Below are 12638 nucleotides of genomic sequence, written 5' to 3' on the forward strand. Positions count from 1 at the left end.
TTGCTCAGATCGAGCTTAGATTAGTTTTGTACCAAGAAACTTGGTGTCCTGAAGCGACTGCTTGAATTGCAGCGTGATTTGAGAAAAAATATTTTAAATTAGCTCAGATCGAGCTTAGATTAGTTTTGTACCAAGAAACTTGGTGTCCTGAAGCGACTGGTTGAATTGCAGCGTGATCTGAGAAGAAATATGTTAAATTTGCTCAGATCGAGCTTTGATTAGTTTTCTACCAGAAATATAGGTATGCTGAATACAGTTGTTGAGTTGCAGCGAGATTTGAGAAAAAATATTTTAAATTAGCTCAGATCGAGCTTAGATTAGATTTCTACAAAGAAACATGGGAGTCCTGAAGCGACTGGTTGAATCGCAGCGTGATCTGAGTAGAAATATTTTTAAATTGCTCAGATCGAGCTTAGATTAGTTTTCTACCAGAAATATGGGTATGCTGAATACACTTGTTGAGTTGCAGCGAGATTTGAGAAAAAATATTTTAAATTAGCTCAGATCGAGCTTAGATTAGTTTTGTACCAAGAAACTTGGTGTCCTGAAGCGACTGGTTGAATCGCAGCGTGATCTGAGAAGAAATATTTAAAATTTGCTCAGATCGAGCTTAGATTTGTTTTCTACCAGAAATATGGGTGTGCTGAATACACTTGTTGAGTTGCACTGTGATTTGAGAAAAAATATTTTAAATTAGCTCAGATCGAGCTTAGATTAGTTTTCTACAAAGAAACATGGGTGTGCTGAAGACACTGGATGAGTTTCAGCGTGATCTAAGAAGAAATTTTTTAAACTAGCTCAGATCGAGCTTAGATTAGTTTTGTAAAAAGAAACTAGGTGTCCTGAAGCGACTGGTTGAATTGCAGCGTGATCTGAGAAGAAATATTTTAAATTTGCTCAGATCGAGCTTAGATTAGTTTTCTACAAAGAAACATGGGAGTCCTGAAGCGACTGGTTGAATCGCAGCGTGATCTGAGTAGAAATATTTTTAAATTGCTCAGATCGAGCTTAGATTAGTTTTGTACCAAGAAACTTGGTGTCCTGAAGCGACTGGTTGAATCGCAGCGTGATCTGAGAAGAAATGTTTAAAATTTGCTCAGATCGAGCTTAGATTAGTTTTCTACCAGAAATATGGGTGTGCTGAAGACACTGGATGAGTTTCAGCGTGATCTAAGAAGAAATATTTTAAATTAGCTCAGATCGAGCTTAGATTAGTTTTCCACCAAGAAACATGGGAGTCCTGCAGCTACTGGTTGAATCGCAGCGTGATTTGAGAAGAAATATTTAAAATTTGCTCAGATCGAGCTTTGATTAGTTTTCTACCAGAAATATGGGTGTGCTGAAGACACTGGATGAGTTTCAGCGTGATCTGAGAAGAAATATTTTTAAATTAGCTCAGATCGAGCTTAGATTAGTTTTCCACCAAGAAACATGGGAGTCCTGCAGCTACTGGTTGAATCGCAGCGTGATTTGAGAAGAAATATTTAGAATTTGCTCAGATCGAGCTTAGATTAGTTTTGTACCAAGAAACTTGGTGTCCTGAAGCGACTGCTTGAATTGCAGCGTGATTTGAGAAAAAATATTTTAAATTAGCTCAGATCGAGCTGAGATTAGTTTTGTACCAAGAAACTTGGTGTCCTGAAGCGACTGGTTGAATTGCAGCGTGATCTGAGAAGAAATATGTTAAATTTGCTCAGATCGAGCTTTGATTAGTTTTCTACCAGAAATATAGGTATGCTGAATACAGTTGTTGAGTTGCAGCGAGATTTGAGAAAAAATATTTTAAATTAGCTCAGATCGAGCTTAGATTAGATTTCTACAAAGAAACATGGGAGTCCTGAAGCGACTGGTTGAATCGCAGCGTGATCTGAGTAGAAATATTTTTAAATTGCTCAGATCGAGCTTAGATTAGTTTTGTACCAAGAAACTTGGTGTCCCGAAGCGACTGGTTGAATCGCAGCGTGATCTGAGAAGAAATATTTTAAATTTGCTCAGATCGAGCTTAGATTAGTTTTCTACCAGAAATATGGGTGTGCTGAATACACTTGTTGAGTTGCAGCGTGATTTGAGAAAAAATATTTTAAATTAGCTCAGATCTAGCTTAGATTAGTTTTCTACAAAGAAACATGGGAGTCCTGAAGCGACTGGTTGAATCGCAGAGTGATCTGAGTAGAAATATTTTTAAATTGCTCAGATCGAGCTTAGATTAGTTTTCTACCAGAAATATGGGTGTGCTGAAGACACTGGATGAGTTTCAGCGTGATCTAAGAAGAAATTTTTTAAACTAGCTCAGATCGAGCTTAGATTAGTTTTGTACCAAGAAACTTGGTGTCCTGAAGCGACTGGTTGAATTGCAGCGTGATCTGAGAAGAAATATGTTAAATTTGCTCAGATCGAGCTTAGATTAGTTTTCTACCAGAAATATGGGTGTGCTGAAGACACTGGATGAGTTTCAGCGTGATCTAAGAAGAAATTTTTTAAACTAGCTCAGATCGAGCTTAGATTAGTTTTGTACCAAGAAACTTGGTGTCCTGAAGCGACTGGTTGAATCGCAGCGTGATCTGAGAAGAAATATTTAAAATTTGCTCAGATCGAGCTTAGATTAGTTTTCTACCAGAAATATGGGTGTGCTGAAGACACTGGATGAGTTTCAGCGTGATTTGAGAAAAAATATTTTAAATTAGCTCAGATCGAGCTTAGATTAGTTTTCTACAAAGAAACATGGGAGCTCTGATGCGACTGGTTGAATCGCAGCGTGATCTGAGAAGAAATATTTAAAATTTGCTCAGATCGAGCTTAGATTAGTTTTCTACCAGAAATATGGGTGTGCTGAAGACACTGGATGAGTTTCCGCGTGATCTAAGAAGAAATATTTTAAATTAGCTCAGATCGAGCTTAGATTAGTTTTCTACCAAGAAACATGGGAGTCCTGCAGCTACTGGTTGAATCGCAGCGTGATCTGAGAAGAAATATTTTAAATTTGCTCAGATCGAGGTTTGATTAGTTTTCTACCAGAAATATGGGTGTGCTGAATACACTTGTTGAGTTGCAGCGTGATTTGAGAAAAAATATTTTAAATTTGCTCAGATCGAGCTTAGATTAGTTTTCTACAAAGAAACATGGGAGTCCTGAAGCGACTGGTTGAATCGCAGCGTGATCTGAGAATAAATATTTTAAATTTGCTCAGATAGAGCTTAGATTAGTTTTGTACCAAGAAACTTGGTGTCCTGAAGCGACTGGTTGAATTGCAGCGTGATCTGAGAAGAAATATGTTAAATTTGCTCAGATCGAGCTTTGATTAGTTTTCTACCAGAAATATGGGTATGCTGAATACAGTTGTTGAGTTGCAGCGAGATTTGAGAAAAAATATTTTAAATTAGCTCAGATCGAGCTTAGATTAGTTTTGTACCAAGAAACTTGGTGTCCTGAAGCGACTGGTTGAATTGCAGCGTGATCTGAGAAGAAATATGTTAAATTTGCTCAGATCGAGCTTTGATTAGTTTTCTACCAGAAATATGGGTATGCTGAATACAGTTGTTGAGTTGCAGCGAGATTTGAGAAAAAATATTTTAAATTAGCTCAGATCGAGCTTAGATTAGATTTCTACAAAGAAACATGGGAGTCCTGAAGCGACTGGTTGAATCGCAGCGTGATCTGAGTAGAAATATTTTTAAATTGCTGAGATCGAGCTTAGATTAGTTTTGTACCAAGAAACTTGGTGTCCTGAAGCGACTGGTTGAATCGCAGCGTGATCTGAGAAGAAATATTTAAAATTTGCTCAGATCGAGCTTAGATTAGTTTTCTACCAGAAATATGGGTGTGCTGAAGACACTGGATGAGTTTCAGCGTGATCTAAGAAGAAATATTTTAAATTAGCTCAGATCGAGCTTAGATTAGTTTTCTACCAAGAAACATGGGAGTCATGCAGCTACTGGTTGAACCGCAGCGTGATCTGAGAAGAAATATTTTAAATTTGTTCAGATCGAGCTTTGATTAGTTTTCTACCAGAAATATGGGTGTGCTGAATACACGTGTTGAGTTGCAGCGTGATTTGAGAAAAAATATTTTAAATTAGCTCAGATCGAGCTTAGATTAGTTTTCTACAAAGAAACATGGGAGTCCTGAAGCGACTGGTTGAATCGCAGCGTGATCTGAGTAGAAATATTTTTAAATTGCTCAGATCGAGCTTAGATTATTTTTGTACCAAGAAACTTGGTGTCCTGAAGCGACTGGTTGAATTGCAGCGTGATCTGAGAAGAAATATGTTAAATTTGCTCAGATCGAGCTTAGATTAGTTTTCTACCAAGAAACATGGTGTCCTGAAGCAACTGGTTGAGTCGCAGCGTGATCTGAGAAGAAATGTTTCAAAATTACTCAGATCGAGCTTAGATTAGTTTTCTACCGAGACACATGGGTGTCCTGAAGCGACTGGTTGAATCGCAGCGTGATCTGAGAAGAAATATTTTAAATTTGCTCAGATCGAGCTTAGATTAGTTTTCTACAAAGAAACATGGAGTCCTGAAGCGACTGGTTGAATCGCAGCGTGATCTGAGAAGAAATATTTTAAATTTGCTCAGATAGAGCTTAGATTAGTTTTGTACCAAGAAACATGGGAGTCCTGCAGCTACTGGTTGAATCGCAGCGTGATCTGAGAAGAACTATTTTAAATTTGCTCAGATCGAGCTTTGATTAGTTTTCTACCAGAAATATGGGTGTGCTGAAGACACTGGATGAGTTTCAGCGTGATCTAAGAAGAAATATTTTTAAATTGCTCAGATGGAGCTTAGATTAATTTTCTACCGAGAAACATGGGTGTCCTGAAGCGACTGGTTGAATCGCAGCATGATCTGAGAAGAAATATTTTTAAATTGCTCAGATCGAGCTTAGATTAGTTTTCTACAAAGAAACATGGTGTCCTGAAGCGACTGGTTGAATCGCAGCGTAATCTGAGAAGAAATTTTTTAAATTTGCTCAGATCGAGCTTAGGTTAGTTTTTTACCAGAAATATGGGTGTGCTGAAGACACTGGATGAGTTTCAGCGTGATCTAAGAAGAAATATTTTAAATTAGCTCAGATCGAGCTTAGATTAGTTTTCTACAAAGAAACATGGGAGTCCTGAAGCGACTGGTTAAATCGCAGCGTGATCTGAGAAGAAATATTTTAAATTTGCTCAGATCGAGGTTTGATTAGTTTTCTACCAGAAATATTGTGTTGAATACACTTGTTGAGTTGCAGCGTGATTTGAGAAAAAATATTTTAAATTAGCTCAGATCGAGCTTAGATTAGTTTTCTACAAAGAAACATGGGAGTCCTGAAGCGACTGGTTGAATCGCAGCGTGATCTGAGAAGAAATATTTTAAATTTGCTCAGATCGAGCTTTCATTAGTTTTCTACCAGAAATATGGGTGTGCTGAATACACTATTTGAGTTGCAGCGTGATTTGAGAAAAAATATTTTAAATTAGCTCAGATCGAGCTTAGATTATTTTTGTACAAAGAAACATGGTGTCCTGAAGCAACTGGTTGAGTCGCAGCGTGATCTGAGAAGAAATGTTTCAAAATTACTCAGATCGAGCTTAGATTAGTTTTCTACCGAGAAACTTGGAGTCCTGAAGCGACTGGTTGAATTGCAGCGTGATCTGAGAAGAAATATGTTAAATTTGCTCAGATCGAGCTTAGATTAGTTTTCTACAAAGAAACATGGTGTCCTGAAGCGACTGGTTGAATCGCAGCGTGATCTGAGAAGAAATATGTTAAATTTGCTCAGATAGAGCTTAGATTAGTTTTGTACCAAGAAACATGGGAGTCTTGCAGCTACTGGTTGAATCGCAGCGTGATCTGAGAAGAACTATTTTAAATTTGCTCAGACCGAGCTTAGATTAGTTTTGTACCTAGAAACTTGGAGTCCTGAAGCGACTGGTTGAATTGCAGCGTGATCTGAGAAGAAATATGTTAAATTTGCTCAGATCGAGCTTAGATTAGTTTTCTACAAAGAAACATGGTGTCCTGAAGCGACTGGTTGAATCGCAGCGTGATCTGAGAAGAAATATGTTAAATTTGCTCAGATAGAGCTTAGATTAGTTTTGTACCAAGAAACATGGGAGTCTTGCAGCTACTGGTTGAATCGCAGCGTGATCTGAGAAGAACTATTTTAAATTTGCTCAGATCGAGCTTTGATTAGTTTTCTACCAGAAATATGGGTGTGCTGAAGACACTGGATGAGTTTCAGCGTGATCTAAGAAGAAATATTTTTAAATTGCTCAGATGGAGCTTAGATTAATTTTCTACCGAGAAACATGGGTGTCCTGAAGCGACTGGTTGAATCGCAGCATGATCTGAGAAGAAATATTTTTAAATTGCTCAGATCGAGCTTAGATTAGTTTTCTACAAAGAAACATGGTGTCCTGAAGCGACTGGTTGAATCGCAGCGTAATCTGAGAAGAAATATTTTAAATTTGCTCAGATCGAGCTTAGGTTAGTTTTTTACCAGAAATATGGGTGTGCTGAAGACAATGGATGAGTTTCAGCGTGATCTAAGAAGAAATATTTTAAATTAGCTCAGATCGAGCTTAGATTAGTTTTCTACAAAGAAACATGGGAGTCCTGAAGCGACTGGTTGAATCGCAGCGTGATCTGAGAAGAAATATTTTAAATTTGCTCAGATAGAGCTTAGATTAGTTTTGTACCAAGAAACTTGGTGTCCTGAAGCGACTGGTTGAATTGCAGCGTGATCTGAGAAGAAAATTTTAAATTTGCTCAGATAGAGCTTATAGATTAGTTTTCTACCAGAAATATGGGTGTGCGGAAGACACTGGATGAGTTTCAGCGTGATCTAAAAAGAAATATTTTAAATTAGCTCAGATCGAGCTTAGATTAGTTTTCTACCAAAAAACATGGGAGTCATGCAGCTACTGGTTGAATCGCAGCGTGATCTGAGAAGAAATATTTTAAATTTGCTCAGATCGAGGTTTGATTAGTTTTCTACCAGAAATATGGGTGTGCTGAAGACACTGGATGAGTTTCAGCGTGATCTGAGAAGAAATATTTTTAAATTAGCTCAGATCGAGCTTAGATTAGTTTTCCACCAAGAAACATGGGAGTCCTGCAGCTACTGGTTGAATCGCAGCGTGATTTGAGAAGAAATATTTAAAATTTGCTCAGATCGAGCTTAGATTAGTTTTGTACCAAGAAACTTGGTGTCCTGAAGCGACTGCTTGAATTGCAGCGTGATTTGAGAAAAAATATTTTAAATTAGCTCAGATCGAGCTTAGATTAGTTTTGTACCAAGAAACTTGGTGTCCTGAAGCGACTGGTTGAATTGCAGCGTGATCTGAGAAGAAATATGTTAAATTTGCTCAGATCGAGCTTTGATTAGTTTTCTACCAGAAATATAGGTATGCTGAATACAGTTGTTGAGTTGCAGCGAGATTTGAGAAAAAATATTTTAAATTAGCTCAGATCGAGCTTAGATTAGATTTCTACAAAGAAACATGGGAGTCCTGAAGCGACTGGTTGAATCGCAGCGTGATCTGAGTAGAAATATTTTTAAATTGCTCAGATCGAGCTTAGATTAGTTTTCTACCAGAAATATGGGTATGCTGAATACACTTGTTGAGTTGCAGCGAGATTTGAGAAAAAATATTTTAAATTAGCTCAGATCGAGCTTAGATTAGTTTTGTACCAAGAAACTTGGTGTCCTGAAGCGACTGGTTGAATCGCAGCGTGATCTGAGAAGAAATATTTAAAATTTGCTCAGATCGAGCTTAGATTTGTTTTCTACCAGAAATATGGGTGTGCTGAATACACTTGTTGAGTTGCACTGTGATTTGAGAAAAAATATTTTAAATTAGCTCAGATCGAGCTTAGATTAGTTTTCTACAAAGAAACATGGGTGTGCTGAAGACACTGGATGAGTTTCAGCGTGATCTAAGAAGAAATTTTTTAAACTAGCTCAGATCGAGCTTAGATTAGTTTTGTAAAAAGAAACTAGGTGTCCTGAAGCGACTGGTTGAATTGCAGCGTGATCTGAGAAGAAATATTTTAAATTTGCTCAGATCGAGCTTAGATTAGTTTTCTACAAAGAAACATGGGAGTCCTGAAGCGACTGGTTGAATCGCAGCGTGATCTGAGTAGAAATATTTTTAAATTGCTCAGATCGAGCTTAGATTAGTTTTGTACCAAGAAACTTGGTGTCCTGAAGCGACTGGTTGAATCGCAGCGTGATCTGAGAAGAAATGTTTAAAATTTGCTCAGATCGAGCTTAGATTAGTTTTCTACCAGAAATATGGGTGTGCTGAAGACACTGGATGAGTTTCAGCGTGATCTAAGAAGAAATATTTTAAATTAGCTCAGATCGAGCTTAGATTAGTTTTCCACCAAGAAACATGGGAGTCCTGCAGCTACTGGTTGAATCGCAGCGTGATTTGAGAAGAAATATTTAAAATTTGCTCAGATCGAGCTTTGATTAGTTTTCTACCAGAAATATGGGTGTGCTGAAGACACTGGATGAGTTTCAGCGTGATCTGAGAAGAAATATTTTTAAATTAGCTCAGATCGAGCTTAGATTAGTTTTCCACCAAGAAACATGGGAGTCCTGCAGCTACTGGTTGAATCGCAGCGTGATTTGAGAAGAAATATTTAGAATTTGCTCAGATCGAGCTTAGATTAGTTTTGTACCAAGAAACTTGGTGTCCTGAAGCGACTGCTTGAATTGCAGCGTGATTTGAGAAAAAATATTTTAAATTAGCTCAGATCGAGCTGAGATTAGTTTTGTACCAAGAAACTTGGTGTCCTGAAGCGACTGGTTGAATTGCAGCGTGATCTGAGAAGAAATATGTTAAATTTGCTCAGATCGAGCTTTGATTAGTTTTCTACCAGAAATATAGGTATGCTGAATACAGTTGTTGAGTTGCAGCGAGATTTGAGAAAAAATATTTTAAATTAGCTCAGATCGAGCTTAGATTAGATTTCTACAAAGAAACATGGGAGTCCTGAAGCGACTGGTTGAATCGCAGCGTGATCTGAGTAGAAATATTTTTAAATTGCTCAGATCGAGCTTAGATTAGTTTTGTACCAAGAAACTTGGTGTCCCGAAGCGACTGGTTGAATCGCAGCGTGATCTGAGAAGAAATATTTTAAATTTGCTCAGATCGAGCTTAGATTAGTTTTCTACCAGAAATATGGGTGTGCTGAATACACTTGTTGAGTTGCAGCGTGATTTGAGAAAAAATATTTTAAATTAGCTCAGATCTAGCTTAGATTAGTTTTCTACAAAGAAACATGGGAGTCCTGAAGCGACTGGTTGAATCGCAGAGTGATCTGAGTAGAAATATTTTTAAATTGCTCAGATCGAGCTTAGATTAGTTTTCTACCAGAAATATGGGTGTGCTGAAGACACTGGATGAGTTTCAGCGTGATCTAAGAAGAAATTTTTTAAACTAGCTCAGATCGAGCTTAGATTAGTTTTGTACCAAGAAACTTGGTGTCCTGAAGCGACTGGTTGAATTGCAGCGTGATCTGAGAAGAAATATGTTAAATTTGCTCAGATCGAGCTTTGATTAGTTTCTACCAGAAATATGGGTATGCTGAATACAGTTGTTGAGTTGCAGCGTGATTTGAGAAAAAATATTTTAAATTAGCTCAGATCGAGCTTAGATTAGTTTTGTACCAAGAAACTTGGTGTCCTGAAGCGACTGGTTGAATCGCAGCGTGATCTGAGAAGAAATATTTAAAATTTGCTCAGATCGAGCTTAGATTAGTTTTCTACCAGAAATATGGGTGTGCTGAAGACACTGGATGAGTTTCAGCGTGATTTGAGAAAAAATATTTTAAATTAGCTCAGATCGAGCTTAGATTAGTTTTCTACAAAGAAACATGGGAGCTCTGATGCGACTGGTTGAATCGCAGCGTGATCTGAGAAGAAATATTTAAAATTTGCTCAGATCGAGCTTAGATTAGTTTTCTACCAGAAATATGGGTGTGCTGAAGACACTGGATGAGTTTCCGCGTGATCTAAGAAGAAATATTTTAAATTAGCTCAGATCGAGCTTAGATTAGTTTTCTACCAAGAAACATGGGAGTCCTGCAGCTACTGGTTGAATCGCAGCGTGATCTGAGAAGAAATATTTTAAATTTGCTCAGATCGAGGTTTGATTAGTTTTCTACCAGAAATATGGGTGTGCTGAATACACTTGTTGAGTTGCAGCGTGATTTGAGAAAAAATATTTTAAATTTGCTCAGATCGAGCTTAGATTAGTTTTCTACAAAGAAACATGGGAGTCCTGAAGCGACTGGTTGAATCGCAGCGTGATCTGAGAATAAATATTTTAAATTTGCTCAGATAGAGCTTAGATTAGTTTTGTACCAAGAAACTTGGTGTCCTGAAGCGACTGGTTGAATTGCAGCGTGATCTGAGAAGAAATATGTTAAATTTGCTCAGATCGAGCTTTGATTAGTTTTCTACCAGAAATATGGGTATGCTGAATACAGTTGTTGAGTTGCAGCGAGATTTGAGAAAAAATATTTTAAATTAGCTCAGATCGAGCTTAGATTAGTTTTGTACCAAGAAACTTGGTGTCCTGAAGCGACTGGTTGAATTGCAGCGTGATCTGAGAAGAAATATGTTAAATTTGCTCAGATCGAGCTTTGATTAGTTTTCTACCAGAAATATGGGTATGCTGAATACAGTTGTTGAGTTGCAGCGAGATTTGAGAAAAAATATTTTAAATTAGCTCAGATCGAGCTTAGATTAGATTTCTACAAAGAAACATGGGAGTCCTGAAGCGACTGGTTGAATCGCAGCGTGATCTGAGTAGAAATATTTTTAAATTGCTGAGATCGAGCTTAGATTAGTTTTGTACCAAGAAACTTGGTGTCCTGAAGCGACTGGTTGAATCGCAGCGTGATCTGAGAAGAAATATTTAAAATTTGCTCAGATCGAGCTTAGATTAGTTTTCTACCAGAAATATGGGTGTGCTGAAGACACTGGATGAGTTTCAGCGTGATCTAAGAAGAAATATTTTAAATTAGCTCAGATCGAGCTTAGATTAGTTTTCTACCAAGAAACATGGGAGTCATGCAGCTACTGGTTGAACCGCAGCGTGATCTGAGAAGAAATATTTTAAATTTGTTCAGATCGAGCTTTGATTAGTTTTCTACCAGAAATATGGGTGTGCTGAATACACGTGTTGAGTTGCAGCGTGATTTGAGAAAAAATATTTTAAATTAGCTCAGATCGAGCTTAGATTAGTTTTCTACAAAGAAACATGGGAGTCCTGAAGCGACTGGTTGAATCGCAGCGTGATCTGAGTAGAAATATTTTTAAATTGCTCAGATCGAGCTTAGATTATTTTTGTACCAAGAAACTTGGTGTCCTGAAGCGACTGGTTGAATTGCAGCGTGATCTGAGAAGAAATATGTTAAATTTGCTCAGATCGAGCTTAGATTAGTTTTCTACCAAGAAACATGGTGTCCTGAAGCAACTGGTTGAGTCGCAGCGTGATCTGAGAAGAAATGTTTCAAAATTACTCAGATCGAGCTTAGATTAGTTTTCTACCGAGACACATGGGTGTCCTGAAGCGACTGGTTGAATCGCAGCGTGATCTGAGAAGAAATATTTTAAATTTGCTCAGATCGAGCTTAGATTAGTTTTCTACAAAGAAACATGGAGTCCTGAAGCGACTGGTTGAATCGCAGCGTGATCTGAGAAGAAATATTTTAAATTTGCTCAGATAGAGCTTAGATTAGTTTTGTACCAAGAAACATGGGAGTCCTGCAGCTACTGGTTGAATCGCAGCGTGATATGAGAAGAACTATTTTAAATTTGCTCAGATCGAGCTTTGATTAGTTTTCTACCAGAAATATGGGTGTGCTGAAGACACTGGATGAGTTTCAGCGTGATCTAAGAAGAAATATTTTTAAATTGCTCAGATGGAGCTTAGATTAATTTTCTACCGAGAAACATGGGTGTCCTGAAGCGACTGGTTGAATCGCAGCATGATCTGAGAAGAAATATTTTTAAATTGCTCAGATCGAGCTTAGATTAGTTTTCTACAAAGAAACATGGTGTCCTGAAGCGACTGGTTGAATCGCAGCGTAATCTGAGAAGAAATTTTTTAAATTTGCTCAGATCGAGCTTAGGTTAGTTTTTTACCAGAAATATGGGTGTGCTGAAGACACTGGATGAGTTTCAGCGTGATCTAAGAAGAAATATTTTAAATTAGCTCAGATCGAGCTTAGATTAGTTTTCTACAAAGAAACATGGGAGTCCTGAAGCGACTGGTTAAATCGCAGCGTGATCTGAGAAGAAATATTTTAAATTTGCTCAGATCGAGGTTTGATTAGTTTTCTACCAGAAATATTGTGTTGAATACACTTGTTGAGTTGCAGCGTGATTTGAGAAAAAATATTTTAAATTAGCTCAGATCGAGCTTAGATTAGTTTTCTACAAAGAAACATGGGAGTCCTGAAGCGACTGGTTGAATCGCAGCGTGATCTGAGAAGAAATATTTTAAATTTGCTCAGATCGAGCTTTCATTAGTTTTCTACCAGAAATATGGGTGTGCTGAATACACTATTTGAGTTGCAGCGTGATTTGAGAAAAAATATTTTAAATTAGCTCAGATCGAGCTTAGATTATTT

Source organism: Asterias amurensis, chromosome 8 (assembly GCF_032118995.1).
Source record: "Asterias amurensis chromosome 8, ASM3211899v1".
Classification (NCBI taxonomy): domain Eukaryota; kingdom Metazoa; phylum Echinodermata; class Asteroidea; order Forcipulatida; family Asteriidae; genus Asterias; species Asterias amurensis.